This window comes from Saimiri boliviensis, chromosome 11 (genome assembly GCF_048565385.1).
Source record: "Saimiri boliviensis isolate mSaiBol1 chromosome 11, mSaiBol1.pri, whole genome shotgun sequence".
Taxonomy (NCBI): domain Eukaryota; kingdom Metazoa; phylum Chordata; class Mammalia; order Primates; family Cebidae; genus Saimiri; species Saimiri boliviensis.
In genome coordinates this window covers 115,604,361-115,632,139 of record NC_133459.1, presented here as the reverse complement: position 1 = coordinate 115,632,139, position 27,779 = coordinate 115,604,361, and the positions used below count along the sequence as shown (strand labels likewise).

Sequence of the window (27,779 nt, the reverse complement as noted above, 5' to 3'; positions counted from 1 at the left end):
GGATTACAATAGCTAGAGAACGGTGGAATCAGGACTCAGCAGAGGTCCTCTGAGAGGGGAGGTCAGGGGCCTCTTTGCTATAACACAGCTGCCTCCTATCAAAATATTTGGAGAGTGCTTTGATGTCAGTGCCTCACGCTCTGGAAAGTGCTCTTCCTCGCTTATCAGCCCTCTGCTGTAACACTCACAGCTGTTCCAAACACGTCCAGTCTTTTTCTAGCTGTAGACACATTATGCATAGCTGATGTTTTTTTTGTGTGCAAGTACAAAGGAATAGATCAGTAGCTGGAGAGGGGAATGTGGGACAAGGAAAGGGGGTTTGAAGGTGATAAATATGAGCAGATGTACATGCTAAAGAGAATCACCTAGACAAGAGGAAGGGATGGTGATGCAGAAGAGAAAAAGTGATAGATCTCAAGACAGAAATAAAGAGCCTGGCTTTCAAAGACATGAGAGTCAATTCCTCTGTTACAACCAGAGGGCCCAAGAAGAAACTCCTATAGATAAGTTCAGGTCTCTAGGTAAGTTGTGATCTCTCTTATTCAAATACATAAAACAAAAGGATGCTCTTTGGATCCTATGCTGCACACTTCACGAACACAGGGGCCATGTCTATAGCCCAGTACTGACCTTTTAGAAGGCCCTCAGTAAATATTTGTGGTTGCTGAATAAATAGATATGAGTAAACACACATTCCCTTTACCACCAAAAACTTCTGAGACCAACACTAAATGATCAAGAAATTAGTAAAAATGTCATTAACAATTTTAGTAAGAGTTCAAATGACCCACAGATAAATCATTCCTCCAGTCCTAGCTATTTAATATTGGTACACATGAGGTACCCATAAAACTGCCACAACTGCCCGAGTATGGGGTAGTGGAGTCCTCACCTGGCATCAATACCTGGGCAAAACAGACACAGGGGCTGTAGTAGACAAAGAGCTCAAGCTGAGTTTGTGGGGTGGGGAAACAGTCAAGAGGAACGAAATCCTCAGCTTTCTGTCCCAAGTGAAGGAGGGCATCTATGGCCCAGAAGACGGGGACTCCCTGCCTACCCCCAGCTGGATGACATCACGTAGGAGTCTCCAGGTGCTACCCTTTCAAAGGCACATGCTGGAGTGTGCTCAATAAAAAGCAAACATAGGCAGGGCGTGGTGGCTCACACCTGTAATCCCAGCACTTTGGGAGGCTGAGGTGGGCGGATCACAAGGTCAAGAGATCGAGACCATCCTGGTCAACATGGTGAAACCCCGTCTCTACTAAAAATACAAAAATTAGCTGGGTGTGGTGGTGCCTGCCTGTAATCCCAGCTCAGGAGGCTGAGGCAGGAGAATTGCTTGAACCCAGGAGGCGGAGGTTGCAGTGAGCCGAGATCGCGCCATTGCACTCCAGCCTGGGTAACAAGAGCGAAACTCCGTCTCAAAAAAAAAATAATAATAATAAAAATAAATAAATAAATAAATAAATTAAATTAAATAAATAAAAAGCAAACATGCTGTTTACAAACATACTGGAAACATTTTCTTATGAGGACCATTAAAGGAACTGAGTATGTTTAATACAAGCAAAAAGACTCAAGAGGACCACCATAGTGATTTTCAAATATGTGAAAGGCTGTGATCTTTCCAGCACAAACCCTATAAAACCTCCAGATCAACCATTCTTTGACCTCAATTGAGCCTCCAATTGATTAACCCTGCTTCCTTTTCATTACCTCTTTCTTCGTTGTTTAGCTCAGATTTCAAAGGCCAACATGGTAATCAATTTTGTGTTTATACCCTCAAATTTCTCACTCTCTTACCTACTTGTTACTTGATTCAGTGATGAAGGGGGGTCAAAGGCCCAGGCATGGGACAAGGCAGCCTTCCAGGGTCCAAGACCTCACTTTCAACTCATGAGAGGGAACCTTTCTTCCCCACATCTGCCGTTTTCTTCCATGTGGGAACATGAGCTAGTGTCACACTCCTGACTTCCTTTTACTCTCCCACTTGCCCTTCTCTATGGCATCCCCACCAGATGGAATTACGTAACTGATTGTTGGCTTTGGAAGGAGAAATGAGCCTGCACTAGTTGGGGACAGCTTCTTTGCCTCTCTCCTCTTGGCAACAGACACGTATGAGGAGCCACTCATTTTCTGCCCTATTTCTTCCATGCTGCAAGTTTCAGAGGAGCTTTCCTTGGAGAGGTCTGGGAGAATTCATTGAAGCTTGGGTCTGGATGGGTAAGCCTGTCTAATTCTGGTGTTCAGTAAGTGAAAAGTTATTTGATTCTCAAATCTAAGCCACATTTCCCAGCTATTAATTTCCTCCCTTCTAAAGGGAGCTTGCTGCTGTCAATGAGAATTGATTTCCTTCTGTTCACAGAGGATGAAGGCAAAACTCCCAATGGAATCAGCTTTTTCTTCTCTCCCTCTCTCTTGCTTTCTTGTCTCTACCCACCTACCAGTCTGTCCCTGGAGAGAACGTGCCCTTGACTGCATCTCTGCACAAGAGGCTTGGTTAGGTGCAACATGAATGCTTGTCAGAGCAAATAAAATAATGATCCTATTATGTCTTAAAGGAGATCACATTGGAGGGGTAGAGCAAAATGAGGCCAGGAGTTTTGTGCTTTAATCTGAAAGACCCAACGATAACATCAAATTTTAAGTGATCACAAACCCTTCACGCTGTCTGGCAATTCCAGCTGATTTCCTATAAACTCACTCTTCCATTCAAGAGGTTATTTCACTGATTCTTCTCTCTTCTCAAGTCCTCTTGCCTTCAACTCTTGGGCTTGCTTCTTATTTTACTGAAACAATATGAGCATAATAAGAGAGCTTCCACATATACCACTAAGTCCATCAAACGTCCACATCTGTATCCTCATATGCTATCTGCTCTCCTATTATAATGCAAGGCTCCTACTGTAACTGTGTTCTTCTCCAAGGCCAGCACTCACCTGGGCCCTGTGTCTCTTCTTCCCCCATGCAAGGACCTTGCTCTTCCCATCATCACCTCTTCTGCACCATCAACTTTTCTTTTTCTACTGGATTATTCAGCTAAACATTCAAATGCACTGTGATACCTCCCACCCTTAACAAACAACACCTTTCTCTCACCTATATCCTCCTCCAGTTACTGCCTCGTTTTTCTGATCCTCATTGTGACAAAATTCCTTTAAAAAGTTATTATATTTGCTGTCTTCACCATTTTCCTTCATTTTCTCTTGACTATTTCATTTGGGCTTTCCTCCCCACCCTTCCTCATGGCCCCTCACTCTATTGTCAGAATAACCAGTGAACTCCATGTTTCCAAATCCAATGACCAGCTCTTGGTTCTCATTTTACTTGACCTATTAGCATTGTACAAATCTGATCCTACTTTCCTCCTTCATTTTTGTTTTTTGAGTGGTTTTAGGTTCACAGAAAAAGTAAGGCAAAGGAACAGAGATGTCCCTCATCCTTTTTTTTTTTTTTTTTTTTAAGACTGTCTCACTCTGTCACCCAAGCTGGAGTGCAGTGGCATGATCTTGGCTCACTGCAACCTCCACCTCCCAATTGAAGCGATTCTCTTGCCTCAGCCTCCCAAGCAGCTGGCACATACCACCATGCCTGGCTAATTTTTGTATTTTTAGTAGAGACAGGGTTTCGCCATGTTGGCCAGGCTGCTCCCAAACTCCTGGCCTCAAGTGATCGGCCTACCTCAGCCTCCCAAAGTGCTGGAATTACAGGTGTGAGCCACCATATCCTGGACCCACCTTCTTTTTTAAAGCTTGCTTCATTAGTTTCTGAGTCATCCTTCCCTGTAGGTGCTTCAACCTCAGTGACTATCCTTCTTAATCTCCTTTGCTGGGTGCTGCAGCTTCCTGAATTCTGAAGGGGAAAGTGCCTAGAGCTCCAGCCTCAGATCTCATCCTTTCTTCAGTCACACCTCATTTGGGCTGTGGCTTTATGTACCAGCTATATGCTAAGTCATAAACATTAAATGTTACTTCTAGCATTTTTGCAATCTTTCTCATGCTATCATCTAAGGTAATGATTAACAGGCATTTAAAGAGAGTGTTAAAGTAAAAAACTATTTGGCAACACAAAGGTTTAAAGGACTAGCAAGAGAAAATTCCAGTGTGGACCCCTTCCCTGAACCCCAGACAGACTTCAACCACCTTCGCAACACATCCTCCTGGACGTCTAATGAGCGTATGAAACCCAGTATGTCAAAACTTGAGCTCCTGATCTTTGTCCCTAAACCTGTAGACTTCCCCACCTCAGTAAATGACAACTTCACTTTTCCCGTTGTCTGGACAAATCTCACTTCCTTTTCTCCTCCTCCTGCTGCTCCTTGCCCCAAAGCCTTTGTACTCTCCACCCTAGATGCTCTTCCCCCTAGTTATCCATCCACGTGGCTTGATTCTTCCTCTCCTTAGGGTATCTTCCATAATGGTATCATTTCAGAGAACTTCCCTGACTATCTAAGTAACAAGACCCCCTTTCTCCCCACAATCACCCCTGCTTTGTTTTTCTTCAAAGCACTTCCTCCTATTTGATAGTACCCTTCTTATTGTTTAAAGTGGATCTCCCCACTGGAAGGTAAGTTTCTGAGTGCAGTAAGTTTGAACACATTGTTTACTACTCTGATCCCTAACACTTACAACATTATCACATAAAACATAGCAGCCATGCTTGGTTTAAAAATGAACTTCCAGGGAGTCAAAGTTGTTCAAAAGCACAAGGCAACTTCAGAAAGCCGCTTCTCAGAGTCATTGCATTAAGCAAGCAGTGACCATCTGGGAGGGCGTCAGGGGCATGAATAAGTATTGGGGTTAACTGAGGCCAAGACTCCATGATTCTGTGGGATTGTGCTCCCTAAAGTCATCAGTAGCTTCCTGAACACAGAACCCACAGGTCTTTATCAATTATTACACTTACTGATGAAGTTTTCTCTCTCCTTTCCCTTGGCATAAGAGGCAGCACTGAGTTGGCCAAGTCCTCTACCTATTCCCTGACCACCACTCAGACCCCTTTGCTGTCTTCTCTTTCTCTTGCTAGTCCTTTAAAGCTGTGTGTTACCAAATAGTTTTTTACTTTAACACTCTCTCTAAATGCCTGTTAATCATTATCCTAGATGACAGCATGAGAAAGATCGCAAAAATGCTAGAAGTAATATTTAAAAAGCAAAATGCATTTTGCTTTGCATTTTGGTGAAGACTCCTGATTTTGATTCAGAAGACCTAGGTTTGAGCCTGACTCTGCCACTTACCCATTTTGTGTCTGAGGACAAGATTCTTAAATTCTCTAGGCTTCTATTTATGCATTTATAAAACAAGGAGAATCATATCTCACCTTACATCTATTATCTTAATGTATGAGGTCTGGGTGATATATGTGTGGATAGGTTTTATAAAATATAGCCTGATTTATAAACAGATTTTATTATGATAGACCATAAAAGAGTCACTAAACCATTGTGTATAGAAGATAATAATTGATATAGGGCTGGGCATGGTGGTTTACACCTGTAATCCCAGCACTTTGGGAGGCCAAGGCAGCAGATCATTTGAGGTTAGGAGTTCAAGACCAGTCTGGCCAACATGGTAAAACACTGTCTCTACTACAAATACAAAAATTATCTAGGCATGGTGGCAGGTGCTTGTAATCCCAGCTACTCGGGAGGCTGAAGCATGAGAATCTCCTGAACCCAGTAGGTGGAGGTTGCAGTGAACTGAGATCATGCCACTCCTCTCCAGGCTAGGCAACAGAGCAAGACCCTGTCTCAAATAATAATAATAATAATAATTGGTATAGGGAATTGTCTTTTCATGTCTATGCTTGTAAGGAGAAAGTCGTACTTGTAGGCCTGTGATTGTTTTTAAATCCTCTGTTAAGATCCAATCAAATCAGTAATGTACTGTAACTGCCCATAGACCTAGACTTATATTCTCAAGTAATCTACAAATATGCAACCGAAAGAATTGAGATGAAGTACTTCTTTTGTCCAAATAAACGAGGCCTCCACTTTATTTCTAGAAATTAACAGTTCCTGAGTCTTTTTTTTTTTTTTTTTTTTGAGACAGGGTCTTGCTCTGTTGCCCAGGCTAGGGTCTAGTGGTACAGTCATGGCTCACTGCAGCCTTGACCTCCTAGGCTCAAGCCCGTCTTCTCACCTCAGCCTCCCAAGTAGCTGGGACTACAGGCACATGTTACTAAACCCACCTAATTTTTAATTTTTTGTAGAGACAAGATCTCACTATGTTGCCCAGGTTGGTCTTGAAATCCTGGGATCAATCGATCCTCCCACACTGGCCCTCAAACTGCTGGGATTACAGGCACCAGCCACTGCACCCAGCCCCTGGAATCTTCATTGACTTCGTTCACACCAGCTCTGCCTGTTTGCTGATGGATGCTGGAATCTGGCTGAATCATCTTCCCAGAAAAGGGGGCTTATTTGGGGTTTCAGGCAGGCATATTAGCACATTCCTGTATAAGACTGGGGCAGTTTCAGCATATTCCAGGCTGACCTTTCCTTTCAGTTGCAGATCAGACAGAGCCAACCTTAGTTTTACTTTGTTAGTTTATTGTTGTTGTTTTCCCTTGTGACATAGAATTGTGCTCTTTGAGAAGAAAAAAAAATCCTACCTGTTTTACAGTTAGTTCCATTAGAAGTCAAACTAGTTATTAAAAGTAAAAAGTATTTTAAGTTGCTCAGCTGAAATTTTAACAGTTCTTGTCTAATCGTTAACATACAAACCTCCCTAACCAGAATATTTGTGGGGGATGACTTCTTAACAGGATCTAAAATCAGTGCTTTCCCAAAAAGCCTGTTAAAAATTACACACTTGGAATTTTGTCCTAGTCTGACTAGGCTGCTGAATTCTCTTTTGGTATTTCCTGGTGGGGAGGGGGGGTTGGGGAAGAGATAAATCCCCTTATTTCATTTAATGTAGTACATTTCTTTAAAATCTGGTGTCAGATTTGAGTATTTCCCTAAAGGTAGGGGGACCAATCATCCTAGTTTGCTTGGGATTGAGGGGTTTCCAAGGACACAGGACTTTCTTTGCTTTGGAAAGCCAAGTTGAGTTGATCATCCTAGAAAGGAAACCCTAGTCCAGATCACTCACAGGACAGGTGAGGAAACGGAGGCCCAGCAGGATGAAATAATTTGCCACCATATTACAATGGTTAGCCAACACTGACTGCATTACTGGGACCAGGACCAACATCTTCATAGTCTTAATTCAAACCTCCCCTGAATTCTCCAGACTTAAGTTTGATGACTGGTTTGTGGGTATTCGACTACTTTATTTAATTTATATGTGAGCAAAGGAAAGCGATAATCCAAGTACGTTCTAAGTGGTGATCATAAAGACACAAATGTTCTAAAGCAACATAAAAATAACATCTACTCAACACCCACAAAATGTCCACGGGTGGTTGAATGGATAAGCCAAGTGTGGTATATACGTACAATGAACTGTGATTCAGTCTTAAAAAGGAAGGAAATTCTGCTTCAACAAAAATGAATTATGGGACATTATACTAAGTGAAATAAGCCACTCACAAAAAGACAAATACTGTATGATTCCACTTACATGAGGTACTCTATGAATGAATACTTCTAGATCTCAGATATAAATACTATTCTCAGAGTATTTGTCTAATCTAGGGAGTCAAAATCACAGAGCCGGAAAGTAGAATGGTGGTTTGCTGGGAGCTGGGGGGAGGGAAGAATGGAAGTTATTGTTTAACAGGAACAGAATTGCAGCTTTGTCAGATAAAGAGCATTCTGGCCAGGCCCAGTGACTCAGGCCTATAATCCCAGCGCTTTGGGAGGCCAAAGTGGGCTGATTGTTTTAGCCCAGGAGTTCAAGACCAGCCTAGGTAACATAGTAAGACCTCATCCATACAAAAAAATACAAAAATTAGCCAGGCATGCTGATATGTGTCTGTAGTCCCTGCTATTAGGGAGGCTGGAGTGGAAAGATTGCTTGAGCCCTGGAATTTGAGGCTACAGTGAGCTATGATCATGCCACTGCTCTCCCAACCCAGGTGACAGAGGAAGACCCTGTCTCAAAAACAAAGAAAGACTTCTGGAGATGAATGTAGTGATGGTTGCACAATAATATGAATGTACTTAATAACAGTGAACTGTACCCTTAAAAATGGTTGATAATAAATTTTATGTTATATCTATTTTATCACATTTTTTAAATGGAAATAGCCACAAATAGCTCATCTATTCCATTGACGCAGTGTTTCTGTTAAAGAGGTCTGCAAAGTGCTTTGCGTCCATTTATTAGCTTTGGGATGTTTTGTCAAATCAAACCACATTCTTTAGATAAGGAGTTTGGTTTGCTTTGATATTTAGTGACCTTCCCTTAGCTAGGGCACAGAATCTCCAGATGTGCAACACTCCCAAATTCTAGCTGCGAGTTCACTGCCTGGCAAATAGTAAGTGCTCCATAAACATTTTAAAAATAAATAAAAGCAGCAAGGGCTAATATTTAGTTGAAGCATTTATTCAGAGGTGGGTTGACCTTGAAGCTGGTGAAGCTTAAGCTTCAGGATGTCGCTTTGATAAGCCTTTCCTAGACCCTGTGTGCAGGTGAGGGGAGGACCTGAGCAATGTCTGCCTATAGTCACATACTCATAGAAAACTTGCAAAAGTAAGATTTATCTTCTTTTCATCAAACAGGGCTTCCAAAGTTGTATAGTTTTCAAGTCCCACAAAACCTGAATCTGTCCCTGTACTTACTGCCTTTCTAAGTAGTACTCTCCTCTACGAATTCCTTTCTATGGTTTCTTCACACAATCCTCACAGCAGCCCTAAGAGGTGGGTACTATTATCTTCACTTCTGAGATGTGGAAATTGGGCGGCTCTACCATGGTTACCCCATGAGGGTGTGATGGGCAAGGACTAGCTCTCTGGTATTTAAGGGTAAGTCTACAACTCCACTGAACACTAGGAATAGCCAAACCTAACTCTAGCTTGTGTTAAATTAGGCATGTAGCCAGGCATGGTGGCACATGCCTGTAATCCCAATACTTTGGAAGGCCAAAACGGGAGGATCTCTTGAGCCCAGGAGTTGGAGACCAGCCTTGGCAACATGGCAAGACCTTGTTCCTATGAAAGAGTTAAAAATTAGGGCCGGGGCGCGGTGGCTCAAGCCTGTAATCCCAGCACTTTGGGAGGCCGAGGCGGGTGGATCACGAGGTTGAGGGATCAAGACTATCCTGGTCAACAAGGTGAAACCCCGTCTCTACTCAAAATACAAAAAAATTAGCTGGGCATGGTGGCGCGTGCCTGTAATCCCAGTTACTCAGGAGGTGGAGGCAGGAGAATTGCCTGAACCCAGGAGGCGGAGGTTGCGGTGAGCCGAGATCGCGCCATTGCACTCCAGCCTGGGTAACAAGAGCGAAACTCCATCTCAAAAAAAAAAAAAAAAAAAAAAATTAGCCAGGTGTGGTGGTGCATGCCTGTAGTCCTAGCTAGTTGCAAGGTTGAGGTGGGAGGATCTCTTGAGTGCAGGAATTTGAGGCTGTAATGAGCTGTAATTGTACCACTGTATTCCAGCCCGGGCAATGGAGCAAGACCCTGTCTTAGGAAAAAAAAAATTAGGTATGATCTTGGTAAATACTATAATTTCACCTGCTGTATCTATAATAGCAACCATTATATGATGGGCTGGTCTTTAAAAATAACCTATGATTTGGGGAAGACATTTATTTTACAGGTTTTTTCCTGTCCCTATCCTCATTTCATGTTTTTGTTTGGTAAGATAGAAGGAAGTTTGGGAAAGGGGGAAGTTTGGGAAAAGGGACAAGGCCGAATTGGGGAAAGGAACAGAGCTGTCAGGTGAAGGAGGATTCTCCTCGCCCCCTCCTCAGGTTCTTTTTCTTTCTTTTTGAAGGGTGCTTTGTCTCTTGGGAAGTTCCGCTCTGGTTTCACCTATTCTCTGTATCTGCTCTATCCTCCAGGACTTCTAGTCTACAGTCCCTGTTTCTAGTCTGACAGTCCTACAAGCCAAAGGACAGAAAGGAATCTTTCCTGTAAACATCCTCTGGGCCACTCCCGGAAAAGGTGACCAGCCACCACCGTTTCCTGTCTTTATTCTGACTCTTGGAGCAAATAATACAATTTTCTATTCCTCTAAGATTTCTCGGGGCCAATAGGAGAACAGAACTGAAAACATCATAGGACTGAAAATATCCTCCTATTGAGGATGCTGCTTTCTTTAGATTCAGATTCTCTGCTCTAAAAACTCATTCTCACCCCTGGCTTCCATACAGATACTGGGGATATGCACTGTGGCTGGCACTTAGGAAATGCTGCTGACTGATGCCCACCTCCTTAGAGAGGTGCTGCCATTAACCCAAAGACAATGCCTCCCCAGTTTCATGTCCCCCTTCCACACTGCCCAGGGTTTTCTGGCTTGATTTCCTTATTTCTGACTGCAGTGCCATTATCACCCAGCTGGTCAAATCCCAAGGTCACCATGCCCACCCTTCGCTTCCCTCAGACCTCATTCATCACCAAGTACCATGTGTTTTCCTTCCCATTCATGCCCAAACTCATTCTCTGTTTTCCATTTTCTTTGCTGATACTTTGTTCAAGGCCCTGCTCATTTTGGGTCTGGGACATTGCAATTGCTTCCTGGCTGGGTTCCCTGCCTTTAGAGTCGCTCCCTGCTGAAGGTGGATTTGTCAGGTAGCTAATAAATCTTAAGCTCTAGGACAGATGCTTGTACCTAATTTTGTATTTTGTGAATTTATATTCTCGATTTGCCCCAACCCCCTATCCATTTTGCATTCAGCTGCCAGACTAATCCTTTTTACAATAGGTTTTATTTTTTGAGCAGTTTTAGGTTCATGGCAATACTGGGCAGAAAGTACAAAGAGTTCTGTGTGTCTCCGGCCCCCCCCCCCCCCACACAGCCTCTCCAATTATCAGCATCCTGCATCAGTACATTTGTTTCAGTCAATGAACCTACATTGACACATCGTTATCTCCAGAGTCTGTAGTTTACATTGAGTTTAATCTTTTGAAAATACTATTCTTTTAACTGGGCATGATGGCTCATGCCTGTAATCTCAGTACTTTGGGAGGCTGAGGCGGGTGGATCACTTAATATCAGTAGTTTGAGACCGGCCTGACCAACATGGTAAAACTCTCTCTCTACTAAAAATACAAAAATTAGCCAGGTGTGGTGGTGGGTGCCTGTAATCCCAGCTACTTGAGAGGTTGAGGCAGGAGAATCTCTTGAGCCCATGAGGCAGAGGTGCAGCGAACCAAGATTGTGCCATTGCACTCTAGCCTAGGCAACAGAGCAAAACTCTGTCTCAAAAAAAAATTTTTTTTAATAAAAAAAAAATACTATTCTTTTATATCAGTAGTCTGCTTTAAAACTTAAAATGCTGACCAGCCGGGCGCGGTGGCTCAAGCCTGTAATCCCAGCACTTTGGGAGGCCGAGGCGGGTGGATCACAAGGTCGAGAGATCGAGACCATCCCGGTCAACATGGTGAAATCCCGTCTCTACTAAAAATACAAAAAATTATCTGGGCATGGTGGCGCGTGCCTGTAATCCCAGCTACTCAGGAGGCTGAGGCAGGAGAATTGCCTGAACCCAGGAGGTGGAGGTTGCGGTGAGCCAAGATCGCGCCATTTTACTCCAGCCTGGGTAACGAGAGTGAAACTCCGTCAAAAAAAAAAAAAAAAAAAAAAAAAAAAATTGCTGACCATCAGGAAACATTTCAGAATTCAAGGAAAAAATTAAAAACATAAAATAAAATTCTGCCCATATCTCCAAAGTCTATGTCCTTACTTGGATATTCAAGGCTTTCCATGATCTTCCCCAACTTCAACCTGATTTCTCAAGAGTCATATGTGCATGCCCTTCACAGGGGGTGCTCTTCACCAACTCCTGCCCGCCGTCCCCGTTGTCACATTCATGGCTTTGCTACACATAAAATCTGATTAAATTCAACTCCACAAAAATGTGCCGTGAGCTAATCTAGGATGTCTATCTGCCTCCATTCTGACCATGAAAAACCCACCCAGTTTACGATGCCAGTCCATAAGCCCCTCCTGGCTGCAGTCCTGTTTGCCTCAATAGCAGCAGTTTGTAGCTTGAGGGGGTTGAAGTGGACCAGTATTACTTAAAAAACAATAATAAAATACAAAATCTATTGTCAATTTTTTATTCTGCCAAATAAGAACTTAAAAAAAAAAACCACCATCACAGTATCTTCTTTTAAAAAAGACATTTACTTATCAAAAAGCATGAAGGGAGTAATATCAGAACTGGGAGTTCTTTAGCTGTAATTCACTTAGCTTTGGGAAGAAAATACATTTTTTTTTTTTTTTTTTAAATTGTAGGACTGTCTGAGTTAGTGAAAACTGTCCGGGCATTTGGGAGTGATTCTACAGCACTTCTGATCTCCACCACCTGTTTCGCATTTAATCACAAGCTGCCTTGTGGCACATTTTGCATTGCTGACTCTCTATTTAACTTTTTCTGCACATGTGTTATTTCCCCAACTGGAAGGTAAGCTTTATAAGGAATCTGTAAAAGGACTACACTCTTAACTCTCCAGAAAGTCTTTGCACATAGAAAATGTTCAATACACATTTGTCGAATGAATGAATCAACCTTTTCTAAGCCTGTGCTAACCAATAAATCTCCTCTTACTGGGATCTGAGCGCCTCATCCTGAGGCACTGTCTCTCAACAGACTTCTTTAAAATGAGTTATCCGGTACAAATTGCTTTAGAGTGAAGCCTAAAAATAAGAATTTTTTAAACTCAATATGAAAAGTAAACAGTTTTTTCCTCAGGGCAGTAGCAAGCCCCAACAAGGAAAATCAAGACACAAACACACTTCTGTAATTTAATTGATCCTAGTTATTTTGGGCTTTGTGGGTAGGCATGCACACAGTGCGTGCTTCTGGCTTGACTTGACCGGATAGGGTGGTTGGCATTCTTTCTGGGGCTCTCACCCCTGTGCCTAAAGCCTCCACAATAACCATGTTGTGTCTTTCCCTCTCTGTACTCTGGTAACTTGGAAGGGAAGGTTAGGAAGCAGCTTAACGTCTGGCTAGCCAAGTCTTGGTTTTAGATTCCAGGGTTGACACACAGCAATTCAGAAAAGCGTCTTTTGGATTTAAAATGTTGTTTTCATTCAGGATCTGGAGTTCTCTTCAAAAAATATAAATGAGATAAGGGCACATTCTTGCTTAAAACATTCATCAACTTTCAATTCAATTCCATTCAATGGCTATTGATTGAAGACCTACTGAATGCTGGGCGCTGTTTGAGATGTTGGGGATATGTCAGTAAACAAAGCAGACAACATTTTCTGCCTTCCCAAAGCTTAGAGGGAGGTAGGAGTAAGGTGGGGGAGACAAACAAGAAACATAATGAATAAATAACGTATTATTTCTGTGTTAGAAGGTGATAGATGCAACAGAAACTAATTGGAGCAAAGGGGTGTTGCAATTGAGACAGGATTGAAGGGAAGGCCTCGTTGAGAAGGTGGGTGTAGCAAAGGCCTGGAGGAGGTGAAAGGTATGGCCATGAGACCATTCGGGAGAAGAGGAAATGCCTTCCACATCATGACCTCACCCAGCACCCTCTTGCCCCATGGCCCTCCCACACAGATCTCCAGCTGCCCCGGCAGTCTCCTCCGTACCTCCGGGCTTCGCACACTGTTTCATCCTCAGTACTCTATTTTCCTTCTCTGTCTCTTGACCAACTCCTCATCCTTCGAATCTCAATCTAAATGTGACTTCCTCAGGTGGGCTTTTTTTTTTTTTTTTTTTTTTTCTGCCCCGGTCCATTGTAACTTAGATGCCCTCCCAAAATTATACTTAGAGCTCTCCCTTCAGATACTTAATAAATACGGTTTGAATGACTGAGCAACGAAAAGGACTCAAAGCAGGTGTTAAGGACAGGGATTCTGACTCACTGATTTATCCCCAGTGCAGGACACATTGCTGAAGGTATTTGGTAGACTTTATCTGCATAAATTAGCTCCATTATCAAGGATGAATAGAAGCTCCATTATCATGTTAAGTCCTGGTTAAATTTAAGTGTAATAATATAATATTATTTTATCATTTAGTATTTATTTTCGTGTTCCTCAAAAGGGACACTGATGTCATGGATGACACTTAAGATTTTTTAAAGGAGGGAAAAACATTGAATTGTGTTATGGGGAATGAATTCCCTTCCTCCATCACTTTTTCAGATGAAGCAGGCCTTCCTTCGTCGTCCTTCCAGATGAAGCAGGCCTTGGTTTCAGTCCTTGGCCCAAATGGGTCCTTTTAAGGAGCATTTCCCGTCCAGTGATGGTGCCTTCCTATCTGAGATCAGCATGTCCTTCAATTTACTCTGCCACTCAGTCAAATGAATTAAAACTAGATTTGTCCTGAGGGTTTGTTCATTAAGGTGTCATTGTATATCAAATTCCCAGTTATCTGGGATAATTAAAACATCCTTAAATTTTTCCCAAATTTATTTATACTTTTGGGAGCATCCCCTTATAGGGTTCAGGACACACTACCCCAAAATATGGCATCTTGGCACTTCAGAAAACCCCAGAAGCAGGAAGGTTACGTTCACCTTCCCCTCGCCCTTCTCCTAGAAGCAGGCTTTTTCCAGAGGTGCCCATCCTGTAGCCAGGGGAAAGGAACGCCCCTATCTTTGAAGACATGGAGACACAGAGAAGAATCTGAACAAACAAGCCTTGCTAAGTTCCCCCCAGTTTATTAGCATTAGATCATGCGGCCTTTGTCTAATCATCTCCACAATCATCCACTTATTCATCGAACTTAGCATAAAAATGCACAGGTTTCTCTGTCTCTTTGGATCTTCATTTCCGAAGCTATGCCATATACAACTTATATATTAAATACATTTCTATGCTTTTCTTTTGTTAATCTGTCTTTTGTTATAGATGCCTCAGCCATGAACCCAGTGATGGGTGAGAAATTTTTCCTTCATTACACTCCAAAGGTGTATTTTTATTGCTATTTGCTAAGGAAATGCCATAAGAATGATTTAACGATTTCGAATTGCCACCTCATTCAACATGCATTTTAGGTAACATAAAAATCATGCAATATGATTGAAACAAAAGAAATTAATTAGAACAAAGAGAAAAATACAAGCAAGGCAGTAAAGTGAAACAAGAAATAAAACCACTCACTACATGGAAATTCCAACCATAAAGACTCATGTAGTTTCTAAAGGGGATCATAAATTTAGCTCTGAGCAATGAAGAAAACAGACCAGTTATAGGATTCATGAGGATTCGTGATGTTTTATAAGATACCTACCAAGGGCTCAGGAGCCTTGAGACCTGAAAGATGTTTCTCCCATGTCTTCAAAAGGGACACTCATGTCATGAATAGCACTTAAAGTAGATGAGTTTCCAATAGCTGATTTTTATAGTGTCACTCAAGGAGCCTTTAACTTAGGGCCTGATGCCTAAATGAGGTCCATTAAAATTCAGATCTCTGAGGGGATGATATGATGCAATTCAGAAATGAAGTTCTTTAATTATCTGACTTGATCCACAGATAAAGTTTAAAATATCTAAAAGAAGGCCCAGTGTGGTGGCTTACACTTGTAATGCCAGCACTTTGGGAGGTCAAGGTGAGAAAATTACTTGAACTCAGGAATTTAAGACCAGCCTGGGCAACATAGGGAGACCCTCTCTCTATAAAAAACATAAAAATTGGCTGGGCATGGTGGCTCATGCCTGTGGTCCCAGCTACTCAGGAGGCTGAGGCAGGAGGATTGCTTGAGCCCAAGAGGCTGAGGCTGCAGTGAGCTGTGATCACTGCCACTTCACTCCACCCTGAGAGACAGAACGAGACTCCAAAAAGAAAGAAAGAGAGAAAAGAAGGAAGGAAGGAGGGAAGGAAAGAAGGAAGGAAGGAGGGAAGGAAGGGAAGGAAAAGATGGCCTGTATCTCTCCCTAAATGTCGTCTTCTGCAGTCAAACTTCCATAAGAATTAAGCAACAGAGAAGTCAAGGATAAATCACCTGGCAGGTAGGTACCCAACAGCTGAAACTCCATACGTCTGATTAGATGCAGATCTACACCTAAGAACTTGACATCCACTTGTGAAAGTGAAGGTAGTCCTAACCAGACCAGGTGCTTGTATAGACCTACATCCTCAAAGAGGCAGGCTATGGTGTAACCATTGGTAGCAGTCAGATTTCCTTTAGGAAACAGTTCATATTTGCTGTAACAGGACAACAAATGAACAGCCAAGGCCCTGTGGAGTGGCCACGGTGTGGGACATCGATAACAACCCTCCCACCAACATTAGATACTGCACAGTTAGTTTTCTGTTATCCTGTTTTGGTTTTTTCATGTATACCTCCCCACTCATTAGAGTAGTTAATTGAGAATTGACTGTTAAAAATGAAATCAACCTGCAGAGAAAAAGTCATGTTGGATTAATCTCTGGGGCCCTAGGCTGTTGGCTTCCTGTTTAATTTGGATGCTTCCCAATCCAGTCTTGTGTAGGTCACCCCATATAGCTTCCTCCATCAGCAGGATGATTTTGTGTTTTAGAAAACATGTACACTTGGTAAACTGTCAAAGTGAGTTGTACGTGAGGTATGTGTTATTCAGAGGGAGAAAATATTTTCAGCACTACTTGAAGTCTTTATACCTGACAATACATTAAGAATTCAACACAGTAATCTTATTGTTTTAGCTGTTGCTTTTACCATTACTCATGCAGCATGACTGGGAAAAAAAAAAATTAATGATCCCCTCACCCCCACAGTGTTTGGTTCGTGTGTGAGTTTTTAAAAAAATCTTTTGGTTTGGGATGAATGCGTCGAACAATCCACCATCTGGTATACAAATATTTTTATAGACACAGTTCCAAATACCACAAAATCACTGCCATGGCTCAGGTTCTGTGAATCTTTTTCTGAGGCAGACTTTTTATTAAATGTGATTATTCTTGAACTATGAGACTCTCTGCAGGAGCATTAAGATTTAGCCTTGAGAACAAAACTCTTCATGTTGACCAGTATTTTTAAAAAGATGGAAAGAACTCTCCCTGGAGCTAATTTCAAGGAGGACAGAAAAGAATTTTGTTTTTGTATTTGCTTTTTTGTTTACATACTAAGCACATACAAACTGAATCAGTGACAACTTCTGTTACATTCCTGCTATAATCCTGGCTGGTGGAAGAAGATAAGATACCAGTAAGCTCTGTGGGCATCAAGTTTCAGCCCTGTCAGGTGTAATCAGAACTCTGGTCTTAAAGCAAAGGCCTCCACTCCACCTCCTCAGGCAGAGGACACTTCATTCCCCAGCCCCAGGCACTAAGAAGAAAAGGAAGGGTCCCTCCCATAAGAGCAAAATAAAACAAAACAGCAGCACTGGGTTTGTGTGTTCCCTTTAACTCTTTACGCCCTGGAATTAATGCAAAGTGGTCTGCATTTAATATCGAATTCCCTCCTCTCACAAGGTGATAATGACAAGAGATTTTTGGAAGTCATGGATTATAGTTTTAGAAAATTAAGATTCCCTCTTAACCTAATGTAAAGAAAATGGATGAGTCTGTGCATTTGATGGGATTCCTAGGTAGGTCAGCACCATGTCATGAAGACGTTTTCTGAGCTAGTGGTTTTGCTCAAAACGTCACTCAAACTTTTAAAGCATGGAGAAAATTACTTGTCAGTGAGCGTACTACTCGGAGCAAATTAGAATTTGTATTGCTGGATTTCCTTTCAAAGTTAAAAACCAAAAGCCTGTTTGGGGGAAGGTAGTAATCTGGGGGAGAGAATGGTGGCCTATTGTGGGAGGTTCCAGCTTTGCTGGTGGAACTCATTGGAATATCCATGAAAATCATCACAAGCTCATAGTTCTTTATTGGCAAAACTATCCTAAAATGACTCTGATGCAGCTGCCTCGGGAGGAGTGGGAGAAGAGTCCCACTTCGGCGATCAGCAAACTAAGGTACAGTGGAAATTGAGCAGCCGGGCCAGGGTCACTAAAAGTCAGTGGTGAGAGGGAGATCGGCCCAAAAGAGCTGAGGAAGTGTAAAGTCCGGCGATAAGGCGATTAACTTGAGGAAATTAAAACCCTGTAGTGTGGGAAAGAACAATTAGCCAAGACAGAGGGGCAGGAAGGAATACAGAATGAATTACAATCAGAGGAAACTAGCCAGCAACAAAAGAGATGAACTGGCGGGGGCGGGGCGAGAGGGACGGGAGAAGTGACTTAAGAATGCTGGCTGCTCCGAGTTCCATTCCCTCCTTATTGTTAGGTCCCGTTGCCGCGCTCATAATTTAACCCCTTGATGCCTTGGAGTGTCTAACTCCAAGGCAGCTATCTTTATTCATGAAGGTCTTTGAGATTGTGCCACGAATATGATGAATTCCAGATAAGAATGACTGCATAATTAGTTAGAAAAAGCTAACTCTCCTAAAAAGACAGAAGGTTTTTTTTCTTTTTCTTTATCTTTTTTCTTTTTTTTTTTTTTTGTGCATCCATGCTGTTCATTGCTAAATGTAATAGTCTGATCGTGACGCTGAATAAATGTCTTAAAAAAAAAAAAAAAGACAGAAGGTTAAGCTTCTGTAAATTAGCAAAATATTTCTATCAGAAACATGAGAAGAAACACGTAAAGCACAAGTGTCAGCAAGTGCGGATGGTTTAAGACCAAGAAGAAAGTGTTCATGAAAATGAAATAGTTTAAGGCCGGGCGCGGTGGCTCAAGCCTGTAATCCCAGCACTTTGGGAGGCCGAGGCGGGTGGATCACAAGGTCGAGACATCGAGACCAACCTGGTCAACATGGTGAAACCCCGTCTCTACTAAAAATACAAAAAATTAGCTGGGCATGGTGGCGCGTGCCTGTAATCCCAGCTACTCAGGAGGCTGAGGCCGGAGAATTGCCTGAACCCAGGAGGCGGAGGTTGCGGTGAGCCGAGATCGCGCCATTGCACTCCAGCCTGGGTAACAAGAGCGAAACTCCGTCTCAAAAAAAAAAAAAAAAAAAAAAAAAAAAAAAAAAAAAAGAAAATGAAATAGTTTAAAGGAAAACATGTACAAGTGTTTAAAAACAATTTTGATGACTATTGAGATAACTGCAGGGGATGAAATGTCCTATAACTAATAGAAAATGATAGAAAAAAAGTATGATTGTTTTATGAAAATAAGAATTTGATTATTTTAAAAATCTATGAGTTTGTCATAGATTTTTAACATGATTTTGGGCACAAGAGAAGATGCGCTATGAGCCCCAAATTAAATTGTCTTTTACTTCAATCCTAAAAATCAACAGGCAAAAAGCTAAGATCTTCTTTAACCAACCAAGATGCTAAAATCATGGAGAGAAAGGCAAAAAAAGATAGATCACAGCAGCAAACAGTCATTCAAAAGAAGGGGGAGAGTTGATTAGGTGGAATGAAGTGGAATCAAGATGCTAAGTAGGATGAGAAAAAGAAGATACTATTACAAAGGGTTGATTGAGGAAACAAAGTGGGTAATAAGGCAAATTAAAGATTCTTATAAATCCTGTGTCCAGGAAATGAATTAACTGTTCAGACTAATAAATGAAGAAGCGTCACACAGAAGAGAATGATTAAAAGTCACCCTGGGAAAATGGAAGGCTCCCGGTTTATAAAAGTCAGCACACTCAAAAAGAAGAAAAGGGTGGGGGCATTTGAAACAAAACTAAGAGGCTTTAAAAGTGAACTGAAAAAAATGTGAAGTAGACAGTGATGGAAGACAGCCTTAGAAAATGCCTCAATGATACAAGATTCTTTAAATATCTTAAAGTGATTGTGGGTAAGGAGGAGCATCCAAGAACTTGAAACATTAAACTCAGTTTTATTTTAATTTATTTAGTTTAAATTTTTGGTCTTGCCTCCGTGAGTCCAATAAAATGTACCAGAAGTGGAAACAGTGTCAGAGAGAGATAAATCAAGAGCAATGAGGAATTCCCTTCCAATAAATTAAGATAACTCAAGAAAAGACAACTCCTGAGTGGGAAGGGAAAGCTGCAGAGATTAATACTGCCTTCAGGCAGCATTTGGATGACTCCTAGGAATCACAGAATACCTGGGGAAAACAGAGCCAAGTAAATCTAGTACCTTTAAAAAAAAAACGGACTAGGGAGGAAGCAGAAAATTGCTAGCCTTGCAACTTGGGAGCAATTGAAATATTTAAAGTATAGATAAAGCAATCAAGGTGGAATTACCAAATACCTAGAAATATATGAGTTCAGCGGACAAAACAATCAAACTTTAGGAAAAGTGACCTCTTGAATAAAATTCTTATAGAATTTTTTAGACTTTTGAATTTTGGCCATTATACTAGAATTTACAGAGAAGATAAATAAATGGACATCTATTAGCAACATCATCGTATTCTGCAAATGGCATTTGTTAATCAACATTATAGACATAGACTACACACTGATAAGGAAGGATTGGGTCAGATTAAACAGTCCTCGCGCCCTTGAGATGCTGACATCAGCATAGATGCAAAAGTACCCATAAGCTTGGGCATCCAATGACCGGAAAGCTAGTGGCATCTGTCACACATGCATTGTATAATTGCAATGCATTGTATGCATGAGCAAGAGAATCTCGATCTCAGTTGCATTTCAACAAATAAGTCACCACAGAAATAGGACCTATTAGGAAATCCTTGAAGAGGAGTTGGAATGAATGGTTTGCTGGGCAGGCAGGATATTTGTGATACAGGAAGAGCCTCTGAGAAAGCCCACAGCCAGGAGTGGGAAATGAGGCTGAGGAGTCATGAACAGGGCTGAGAGAGCATAATATTGGTAAGAAGTGATGGGAAAAGATTAGATAGCCTGGAGTAGGAGACAGAATTGAGCATGGGCTTTGGAGTGAGACAACCTGGTTTGAAGCCTAGCTCCATAGTGGTATAATCTTCCCCCTGCCCACCCCCACCGCAACCTCTCTGTACTTTGGTCTCTTCATTTCAAAGTTGGAATTTTAATAAACTTACCTTAAGGATTGTGCTAAGAGTTAAGTGAGATGTTCTGTGTTCAAGCACTCAGACAAATCAGAACTCCAATATTAGCTGTTGCTGTGAATGAATTGTACACTAAGGATGAGAACACCTGCCTTCCTAACTTCCTTGGGGACATCTCTGTCAACTTTCTGCTGCCTTTTCAAACCTTTTCACTTAGATTTTAAATTTCTATACAAATAGTGCAGAAAATTTATGTAATAGGCCTAAAAACATTAATTTTAAAGATGGAAGTAGAATTGTTCATAGAGAGGACTATCCTTTGTTTAGCAAGAGACCTTGGATGTGAAAGATGAAATCTCCAAAGCTAACTTACTTTGAAAGTATCAAGAATTGAAAGCTATTACATGCCTGTAATCCCCACACTTTGGGAGGCCAAGGTGGCCAGATCACTTGAGACCAGGAGTTTGAGACCAGCTGGCCAACATGGTGAAACCTCGTCTCTACTAAATATACAAAAATTAGCCATAAATGTTGGTGCATGCCTATAATCCCAGAGTACTCTGGAATCTGAGGCATAAGAATTGCTTGAACCCCAGAGACAAAGGTTGTAGTGAGCAAAGATCACACTACCATACTCCAGCCCGGGTGACAGAGGGAGACTTTGTTTCCAAAAATGAAAAATATAAAAAATAAAATAGGATTGAAGCCTGAATAAAAAAAGAATGAGATCATGTCCTCTGCAGAAACATGGAACTGGAAACCATCATCCTCAGTAAACTAATGCAGAAACAGAAAAACAAATCCTGCATTTTGTCACTTATAAGTAGGAGCTAAATGATGAGAACTCATGGACACAAAGAACAGAACAACACACTGGGCATCCCTGAGGGTAGAAGGCAGGAAGAGGGAGAAGATGGACAAAAATTGTTGGCCAGGCACGGTGGCTCATGCCTGTAATCCCAACACTTTGAGACGCCAAGATGGGCAGATCACAAGGTCAAGAGTTCAAGACCAGCCTGGCCAACATGGTGAAACCCCTTCTCTGTTAAAAATACAAAAATTAGCTGGGTCTGGTGGCACGTATCTGTAATCCCAGCTATTTGGGAGGCTGAGGCAGGAGAATCGCTTGAACTCAGAAGGTGGAGGTTGCAGTGACCCTAGATTATAGCACTGCACTCCAGCCTGGGTGACAAAGCAAGACTTCATCTCAAAAAAAAAAAATTATTATTGGGTACTAGGCTTAGTACCTGGGTGACAAATAATCTGTGACACGAGTTTACCTATATAACAAACCTGCACTTGTACCCCTGAACCTAAAATAAAAGTTAAAAAAAAAAAAAAAAAGGGAGCCTGGCCCGGTGGCTCAAGCCTGTAATCCCAGCACTTTGGGAGGCCGAGGCGGGTGGATCACAAGGTCAAGAGATCGAGACCATCCTGGTCAACATGGTGAAACCCCGTCTCTACTAAAAATACAAAAAATTAGCTGGGCATGGTGGCGCGTGCCTGCAATCCCAGCTACTCAGGAGGCTGAGGCAGGAGAATTGCCTGAACCCAGGAGGCGGAGGTTGCGGTGAGCCGAGATCGCGCCGTTGCACTCCAGCCTGGGTAACAAGAGCGAAACTCCGTCTCAAAAAAAAAAAAAAAGGATTGAAGCTGAAAGCCAGAAGGGCAGGGAGAAAGAGGAGCTCAGGGCCAGTGAAACGAGGTGAAAATGTTGTCAGGGAACTCTTTAATGACAGCTGGTAAGTGGTTAAGAGTGAGTGGGTGAGTTTTAAACGCAGGGATGTCCTGTATTTGGTTTTAAGTTATTGGCTGTATAGAGTTATTGGCTGTATAGTATTGTAATTTGATGTAACTCCCATACTATATCAAATTATGTTTCCATAATTAAGAGGGTCCACTAAAGTGATTCTCCTGAGCAAGGAAAGTCTGCTCTGTGTTCTGATCTACATTTTTAAGCACCTCTCAGTCTATCACCCGAAAGTGTCAGATGGATTCCACCTACTAATGGCCAGTTATTCTATGAGATGATCTCAAAGATTATAGAATGGATAATAAAGGGAGTAGCAAAAGCCTGTCACACAATGAATACTTGAAGAACTATTAGGTGTCTGTTTAATAAAGGGTATCACCCTGAATGGCCATGAGATGTACGTGAATCACCCTGGAGAGAGGAGCTCCTATGCAAATGTACTGTTCAAGCTCTTAGTTCTGAACTGCCTGTTTGGCCCCATTCTTTCTGTTTCTCCTCTACTTTTGACCCTCTGAGATGGCAAGTTTGATGTCCTTCTTCTGTTCCCTATTCTAGGTCTGGGCTTGATGTTCACCAATTTTCCCTTAGCTCCGACTGTGGCTCCTCTCAGCGGACTCTGATCCTGCTCTCTGCAAGGCTGCGTCTGCCCATCCCAGGTAGGCATCCCTGGACGTAGGTAAACTGTGGGGCCTTTCAACTGGAGCTCCACTCGTGCGTGGAACACCTGGCACTTGACTTAGACATTGGGAAGGCATAAGCTGACATCGTTCTTCCTTCAAATATTTGAAAGATGCAGTTTCCTTATTCTCTATGGCCTCGAAGCAGAGAATGAGGAATACGGGGCACTAAAAGGACAGAGTGTAACTTAAAATAAGAAGGCTCTTGACAGCAGCCAGAGCTACCGCAGCTGTCATTTCCTCCTTGCTGAAAGGGCTCCAGCAAAGACTGGATAACCATCAAGTGGCAATGCTCTGGAAATGCTTGCAAAGAGAGCCATGCATCCTGCGGGTCCTTTTACAAGAGGGTTTACAGGTTCCTTCAGCACTGAGGTTCTCAGATTCTAAACTTTTATAATTCTTTGAGTTAAAAAAGAGAAAGATGGGGCTGGGTGTGGTGGCTTATGCCTGTAATCCCCAGCCTGTTGGGAGGCCAAGGCGGGTGGACCACCTGAGGTCAGGAGTTCGAGACCCACACGGCCAATATGGTGAAATCCCATCTCTATTAAAAATACAAATATTAGCTGGGCTTGGGGGGTGGGCCTGTAATCCCATCTTCTCGGGAGGCTGAGACAGGAGAATTGCCTGAACCCAGGAGGCGGAGGTTGCAGTGAGTGGAGATCGGGATCGCACCACTGCATTCCAGCCTGAGCGACAGAGCAAGACTCCCTCTAAAAAAAGGAAGCCGGATGCTTGACTAGAAGGGACAAATCAGAGTGAGAATCACTGGAGGGTCACTCACATGTGGTTGTTGCCAAGAGGGAAATTAAAAACTAAGAAGCTGGAGAGTGAAAATCTAAGTTGGGAGAGGGGAACCTCAGATCCCTTCTGAGGATATGGTTAAACTCCCTGTGTTTTCTGTGCCAAACAGAGCAGCTTAGACCTAAAGAATGTCAGCAATTTTCCTCCTTCCCACACAGCTACTTTATAATAATTAGTTTTACTACTTTTTTTTCACAAGCTATTACTGTAATTATTTTAATTAAGTTGTTCATGCGCTCGAGTTGTTTATAAGCACTTTTCTTTTTATAGCACATCAATAAACAGCAGAGGGAAGCTACCACCTTGGAGGGAGCCAGGCAGTTTCTGCTGGGCGGGCCGGGCCCGGAGCATGGAAGCAGCTTCTTCCATCCCACACTGGAAACCACCCAGCACCCCCGGCCCTCCTTAGAGAGGAGCCAGACTCCCTTCCCCAGGAAGACACTAGAGTCCTATCTGTGTCCTCCGTGGTCATTGCCCCTCAGTCACAGGAAGGAAGAACAAATTACCTGTTTTCTGCGTGTTCCTCTGACATAAACCGCCACAGAGTCAATAGGAAAGGTTCTGGATGATCTGGTGTCAGCTTTTATTAAAATTCCACATACTCGGCATTTCTTAGCTATCTGAGTTGACTCCCGGTTCCACCCCTTTACTAGTTGTGTGACCTGGAAAAAGTGACTTACCTCCTCATATTCTCAGTTTCCCTGTCTGTCAAGTGAGGGTAAAAACACCGAACTGGTAGAGTTATTTTGAGAATTCCGAGTTCTGAGTGGGAGGGCGCTAAGCCGTTGCCGGTGAGAGTGGTTTTTCCATCGCGGGGTCTCCTCCTTCAGTCCCTCTTGGCTTCTCTCCTTCCCCTCCTGCTTCTAGTCTAGGCTTCTGGCAGTTCTGACACAATAAAAGTGGGATTCCTTCATTCCTGACTTCAGGGCCTTTTCTTAACTTCATTATTGCATGATTGTTCTTAAGCCTGTTCTTTATAAAAATACAAAAAGGAGAAAGTGAAATAGTAGAGAAACTGATTTGAAGGAATTGGCACTATTTGATTCCTCCTGTTTGGACATCTGAATACCCCAAGCTACTGTTCTTGAGGCTGCTGTGTCATATTCTTAAAAGCTATGCACGCATTCTGCCTTGAGTTTGTCCCGCAGCCTCATTCCTCACCACTTACTTGCTGGGGCCCTCCCACCCCCCGGGAAGGTGAGCTCAGGCTTCCCTAGGGGCTCAGAGGAAAAGACACGACAAAGTCCTGCTTTTATTTTCCTTGTCTAAAATCATGTTTTGCGCCGTTCTTTGAACAAAAATCAGGACTCCAGAGATGCCCTGTTACTTTTCTTCCAGCAAGTTTCTAATTTGCTGAGGAGTAAACTTGTAATGAAAAGAAACCGGAACTCACTAAGGCAGCCCTTCCCTCACAATCATTCCTCAAGACAGGGGCTCCTTAGAGCAGATCCCAAGAACCCCATCCTTTCTGTGAGATAGGACTGCTAACTCGCCACCTGTTAAGTGTGATTTTTAAAAATATGTTTTTGGGCCAGATGCGGCCGCTCACGCTTGTAATCCTAGCACTTTAAGAGGCTGAGGTGGGCGGATCACGAGGTCAGGAGTTCGAGACCAGCCTGGTCAACATGGTGAAATCCTATCTTAACTAAAAATACAACAACAACAACAAAATTAGCCAGGTAAGATGACAGGCACCTATAATCCCAGCTACTCGGGAGACTGAGGCAGGAGAATTGCTTGAATCTGCGAGGCGGAGGTTGCTGTGAGCTGCACTGCACTCCAGCCTGGGTAATGTGTTCGTTATATATTTGTTTTATATATATATATAAAAAATATATATATATATTATATATAATAATATATTTATATATAATATATATTATATAATATATATTATATATCAATATATTTATATATTTAATATAAATATGTAATATGTAATATAAATATATAGTAAATAATGTTATATATTTGTTAAATCTATATAAATATATTTTTTAAAACTTTACTTGATTAATAGAGACAGAAACTTTCTCTCCAAGATGTTTTCTATGATTAGATCTAGAACAGAGACTATCTGGTCTATGTTTGAATTGAAAAGTTTGCACTTGACCTCATGAATTATATTGTTTTAATTAAAGTGATAATTGCAGTATTAGTTTTTATATAATTTAGGTAACCAAACCGAGACTGCCTACTTAGGTTTTCGAAAGGAATCTATTAGCACCATCTTGTGACTATTTTGGTACTGCACGAACAAAACTTTCAGCCTGGTGCTTGTGTGTGTTCAAAAGAAATCTTCTGGCGCCCTCTTGTGGTATATTACAGAACTGGGTGAAACAACTGCTGCAGGATAAAGCCTCTGGTCCCAGGAATTGCTCTTCCAGCTGTCATAGTATTAGTGATTCCTTGAAAAATCACAGGAATCAATTAATTTTAATTAATTTTGCTTGTAAGCTAATAAATCAAATTACATGTATTTGCTTTGTAACTAAATTTCTTATATTACGCTTTATATTTACACTTTATATTTGTAAATTAATAAAGCAAAGCAAATATATGTAATTTGCTTTATTAATTTTCAAATATAAAGCGTAATATAAGAAATAACAATAAAGTCTCATTGTAACCTCAGAAATGGAAATCAAGGAAATCCCTCTAAAAATCTGAATTTTTTTTTTTTTTTTTTGAGACAGAGTCTCACTCTGTTGCCCAGGCTGGAGTGCAGTGGCACAATCTCAGCTCACTGCAACCTCTGCCTCCTGGGTTCAAGCAATTCTCTGCCTCAGCCTCCTGAGTAGCTGGGATTACAGGCACCCCTCGCTAATTTTTGTATTTTGTATTTTTGGTAAAGATGGGGTTTTACCACCTTGACCAGGCTAGTCTTGAACTCCTGACCTCGTGTTCCACCTGCCTCAGCCTCCCAAAGTGCTGATTACAGGTGTAAGGCACTGCAATGGGCCAAAATCTGAAATTTTTAAGAACCACAAAAAGTTAAAGCCGGCCAGCCAAAGAAACTATAAATTCTATTTATACGGTTTCCTCACAGCAGCAGTACTTTGGTTAGTAAATGGTGCCCACCATCTCGGTAACTAAGTTTTCTACACACTTGGTGCTGCTCTACGTTTGTCAAATGTAATTTCACATGTGCGTTCTCACCACAAAGAGGTAAGCCCTCTACCATAATCCTCATTTTCCAAAGAGGAAACTGATGCACAGAGAGGGAACTGCCAAGGGCCAATGGCTGGTCAATGGCAGAGCTGGCGTTTGAAGCTGGGCTGAGGCCTGACCACTACAGGAGCCAAGGGAGAACTTTCCCCTTGTTTCTCTGAAGGTTCACGGAAAAATCAACTAGCAAGAAGCAGATTCACTGGAGGAAAGGTATATACATCTATTTAACATGTATACACAGGTACCTTCAGAATGAAGACCCAAAAATACAGGGGAAATTGCTCATTTTTATTCTTAGGTACAATACAGTATGGACGGCCAGGTAGAAATATGATTGGAGAAAAAGTCCAATCCAATATTTGATCCAAAGCTAATAGACGGAGGGGGATGCCCAGCAAGGCCTGCCTGTCTAGATTCTCCTT

General features: G+C 42.0%; 1 long non-coding RNA gene across 1 annotated transcript in view; it reads left to right on the top strand.

Moving 5' to 3' along the window:
* Positions 1-25,870, top strand: part of LOC141580343 (uncharacterized) — a 78,716-nt gene extending 52,846 nt beyond the window's left edge. Inside the window, exons 4-5 of the long non-coding RNA XR_012512581.1 lie at positions 23,264-23,364; positions 24,457-25,870. This is a non-coding gene — a long non-coding RNA (uncharacterized LOC141580343). The remainder of the gene's footprint in view (positions 1-23,263; positions 23,365-24,456) is intronic.
* The last annotated feature ends 1,909 nt before the right edge of the window (positions 25,871-27,779 follow it).